The sequence below is a fragment of the Lathyrus oleraceus genome, chromosome 6 (genome assembly GCF_024323335.1).
Source record: "Lathyrus oleraceus cultivar Zhongwan6 chromosome 6, CAAS_Psat_ZW6_1.0, whole genome shotgun sequence".
NCBI classification, from domain to species: Eukaryota; Viridiplantae; Streptophyta; class Magnoliopsida; order Fabales; family Fabaceae; genus Lathyrus; species Lathyrus oleraceus.
This window is the reverse complement of record NC_066584.1, coordinates 418203028-418208356: the sequence shown is the minus strand read 5'-3', so window position 1 is coordinate 418208356 and position 5329 is coordinate 418203028.

The following is a 5329-nucleotide window of genomic DNA, read 5'->3' as shown; positions in this document are numbered from 1 at the left end:
GCTTTTGAACTTGGCTTAACTTATGAACTGAGCTGGAGACATATAACCTAAATTCCCAAACCAAAGCTTTTAAATGGTTTAGATTTGAACCCAAACAAATAATCCCCTATGGATATGTTATTCAACCAATAAAAAATACTCCTTTATGAATGTGCATCAATGCCCCTTCCACACTTCCTCTCTTTCATAGTTTGAAGTTTCAAGTCTTGTCAGATAACCCAATCATATAGGCAGTTTCTTGATATCTTCTTGGAGACGAGGCTTCTAATTTATCCAAGTTTGAGTACCATCATCAGAGGATATTGTAGTGATCATCAAACATTAATTTGTTTTCTTGCATCTTTATCCGCTTATGATATTTGAATCCTCATAAAGGTTCCTTTATCAACATTTCTTTTAGTTGTCATCATCAAAAGCATGTTATTGAGGGCTTCTTCTTCAGTTGACATGCAAAACATTGATCCACAATCTTCCTCTTTTTGATGATGAGAACACATCTCTTAGGGAGGTGGTAAAAGAATCAAACAAATATATTTGGAGTGGTTAAACTCCCCTCAATTAAGTAGAGAGTATACTCTACTATTTCTGAGAGTATACTTCTCCCCATTGTCAAAATCAAAAGGCGGGTAAAATTTGCATTGCGAGAATTTATATATGCAAACATAGGAACAATAAAATTTAGGAAAGAGAAAAATATCCCACTTTTATTAATTCAAGTTTACCGAAATTCATGTTCTTCAGTTATTGAGTTATCACTTAATTCTCCATATTTGATATAAAACTTCATATTTATGAGGGCAATATAGTCAATCCTGTTGTTGGATGAGTTTGTTGTTTCTCCCATGGTATCAATGTTGAAGGTGCTTAGGATTATAATGACCATTGCTCTATATGGAAGTTCTTGTGATGGGTTTTCTTTGGAGTTAATCATGTGGAGAAATATTTCGTCCACCAAATTTGTTGGAATATTTTAGGTAAAGAGCCAAAGAGGGACGATATCATCTCTGATGTCATAGTTGTTGTTGATGTTTATTGGGAGGATGATTCTTGTTATGAGTTAGTGGATGATACAAACTTTTAGTTTCAAGAAGATTGACTTGAAAGGAACCTTTCTTTTCTCCATGGGGTTCACGACAAGGGTGTTTAAAATTGTGGATCACTTAAATTTTTTGAAACTTATGGGTCCCTCAAACATGTAAGATATTCCTAGGAAGGTTATCTCAAATATTCTACCAAAATGTTCTCTATGGATGACTATCTTAACATCTCTTACTGATGACCTCAATGAAGTGCCAACAATTTGCAGGCTTGAATAAAATTCTTTTCTCAAGATTTAGAAAATTTCTATCAAATTCCTTTATGAAGAATTCCCTTAATGAAGCTTGAAAAATATGAGAGTAAGGTTTGCAGCATATCATGAAGCTTTCCTCCATGTACCATGGTTGAATCACATTTTCCTGAGGATCATTTCCTTCTCTTGACTTCTTTCTATTAAGCCAGCATTGAGAACATTTCTTTTGGGGGCATCTCCAGATTTTTGGCTTTTTAGTGAGGCCATGATAATGATACTTATGGTGAAAGAGAATAACTAAAAAAAATGAAGAATAAGGTATGAGATGCAAAAAGTGAATAATGAATATTTATTTATAGCATGCCTCATTACGATTATGAACGCGTAATTATTGCAAGTAATTAATGGACATTTTACATATTCATAATCAGATCAAATTCAGTCTAAAAGAGGCGTGCCCGTCGATTGGCTTAGGGCTCCAATCAATTGAATTATCAGATTTTCCAAGATATTGAATGATTATCATCAATGTTGGGATCTGATTGCCTTTGAGACTATGTTTAGATCAAATTTGATTTGAAAATATGCATCCAAGCTTGTCTAATCGAATGCCTTATGGTGTCAATAAATTATGATTACGCCCGTCAACCTCTTTGATGCTTTTTAGGCTTTGTATTGGAACTGCTTTCTCTTTTGCACCTCTACCTAACTTTATATGCACCTCATTTTATAAAAGATAATAAAACTCATCTATCGGGCTAGCAAAATATTTTTATTTGATGAGCCAAATAAATCCACTATTTTAAAAAATTAATGGATTTTTTCGATCATTTCAACTTTAAAATTGTGTTCTACCTTAAATATTAAGAGACCTTGATAAAACTTCCCTTTCCAAAGGGAACACTAACATATTATGGTGTGTACTCCTCTATGGATTATTTGATGCGAGAGTCAGTTTAAAGAACAAGATGGATATGTTAACCACAAACGTATCCATTCAAGCTGATCATTGAGGATCATGGATATTGATATCATCAAAAGCCTTGCTTTGATCACTATCGTTGATATTCCCTGTCATCAATCATTCTTGGATCAGAGAATTTAAATCACTATATACTTAAGAGTATACTTTTGCTTTGCCCAACTTATTTTAATATCCGCTACTACTTCGAGCTACAAAGCATCCCTACAAAACATACTATGGTTTCACCTTTAGTACCCAAATCTTCTTGGGTCCAAGTGCGCTAGTGCTTCCAATAGGTCTAAGGTTTTTAACTTTAGAAGTTTACATCTTGTCAAATAAAAATGTCTCTTAGTGGCCACATCTATTACAATATGACCATTTATATGTAGGACAATTCATTTTCTTCCTATTTTTTTTAGTATACACCCTATTTGATTTAAACTCTAATTCAGTTTTATTTAAGGAATACCTCTGACCTGATAAGATCAATTCAAGATTTTCTTTCCCCTTAGTAAATTTATTTAGGGTTTCATGCAAGTCCGTCACTTCCTTTTTCAACGACACACAAGTCTCATAGGTTTCTGTCGAGTTTCTAATATTGGTCATTTCTAACTTAAGCTTTTTATTGCTTTCTTCAAGAAACTCTAAATACTCCTTAAAGTCTAAGTTGCAATTTTTAATACTATCATTTTCTTCAACCAAATTAGCATTAATTTTAAAAAAATTCTTGAAAGATGGTTTAATTACCTCATAATAATATTCCTCGAAAGATGCTTTCAAGCAAACATCATATTCTTTGTTTGAGAAAGACTCTACTATGGTTCTCCCCGAGGTTGGAACTTCTTGACTTGTGGAGACTTCATTTTACCTTCCTTTGAAGATTTTATTTGATGATGATTCATGTTCTCTCATAGATAAAGTTCCTTCATTTGATGTTGAATATTTTGAGGATTGTTCAACTGCTGAGTATGTTCTTTCGAAGAAAGTCCGATGAGTTGTTTGATTATTGTTTGATGAAGTTGAAGATTCTCCAATTATTGAATTTGTACTTTCATATTTAAGTAATTGAACTATTTCGTTCAATTTTTTTTAATTATTTCATGCTCCTTTGATTTTTCTTGAAACTTACAAGCACTTCCATCTTTTGATTTAAGGATTGAATCAAGTTTCCAATTCTTAACTCTTAGATATTGGTTGGTGACAGACGTTCCAATATAGTTTCTAACATTTCTAAATTTGGAAAAACATTATGAAAGAACCCTTCATTTTTTTGCCTCATTTGTTCATTTCCTCTTATTAGATACTTGTAGAAACTCATGTATCATTTCAAAGGTATACCATATTTCCTTGGTGTAATTGCAATTATAAACATAGAGGAGTTTACTATCATCTAAACACATTATTAAAAAAGTTATTGGTTTTGAAATCAATTTCAAATTTCATCTTTTCCTCTTTGATTTAAAGGAAATATGGTTTATCCACTACTTCTCCATTTACTTGGTGAGTAGGGATAAACAAATTGTTGATAATTGTTTCCCACAATTTAATATTAATACTTTGAATAATTTTTTTGAATCTAGCTTTCCATAATTCAAACCTATTACCATTAAATGATGGACGTGTATTTAGGAAAAGATCTCTTATTAGAAAAGGTGTTGGAAGTCATCTTCCTCTTAAGACGATTAGTCCTTAAACATGATTTAGGCTCAGATGCCACTTGTTGGACATGCGACTCCATACACAAAAGGGAGGGGGTGAATTATGAGTTTTAGAAATACATTGGTTTGAAAAACTTTTGCAAATATTATCATAGTTTTAAAACATTTTGAAAAACCTTTTAGATATTAGCGGCGGAAATTAAACTTACAAATAATAAAAGTTAAGGGAAAGAGAAAAGACACTAGGAATTTATACAGGTTTAGTCAAGAAGACTTAGTCCTGTAAATGTTAGATATTTGGAGTATATAGTAAACCTTAAGAGATTTTTAGTAGGTTGAAATCTTGAACCCCCTTATACAAGGAAAAATCATCTTTTAGGATAACTTCCAACCAAATAGAAAACAATGGAGAGAAGCGGTTAGTCTTCCTTCCAAAAGACGAATTGAACTGGTTAGTCTTCTTTTCAAACAATAACTTGAAGCCATGATAATGATACTTATGGCAAAAGAGAAGGAACTCAAAAAAAAATGAAGAAGAACGTATGAGATGCAAAGAGTGAAAAATGAATGCCTATTTATAGCGTGCCTCATGACGATTATGAGCATGTAATTGGTGCAAGAAATTAATGGAGATTGTGCATATTCCTTATCAGATCAAAATCAGTCTAAGAGGTGTAACAATCGATTGGCTTGGGGCTCCAATCGGTTGGATTATCAGTTTTCCAAGATATTGAATGATTATCATAAATGTTGGGATTTGATTGCCATGAAGTCTATGTTTAACTCATTTTTTATTTGAAAAGGCATGTGCCAAGCTTGTTCAATCGGTTTCCTTATGGTGTCAATCAACCAGGCTTATGTTCGTTAGCCTCCTTGATGCTTTTTGGGATTTGTGTTGGATTTGCTTTTTCTTTTGCATCTCTACCTAGATTTATCTACACCTCCTTTTATTGAAGACTATAAAACTCACCTATCAGGTTAGAAAAATAATTGATGAGCCAAATAAATCCACTATTTTAAGAGATTAATGGAGCTTTCCGATCATTTCAACTTTAAACTAATGTTCTACCTTAAATATTAAGAAGCCTTGATAAAACTTCCCTTTTCAAAGGGAACACTAACACATTGTGGTGTGTGTTCCTCAAATTTGATGCTAAATTTGGTTTAAACAACGAGATGGATATGTCCATAACAAACGTATCCACTCAAGTTGATCATTGAGGATCATGGATGTTGATATCATCAAAAGCCTTGCTTTGATCATTATCATTGATATTCATCATCATCAATTATTCTTGGATCAGAGACTTTAAACCACTGTATACTTAAGAGTATACTTTTTCTTTGCACAACTTCTTTTAATACCCTCTACGACTGTGAGCTGCAAAGAACCCATACAAAACATACTATGGTTTC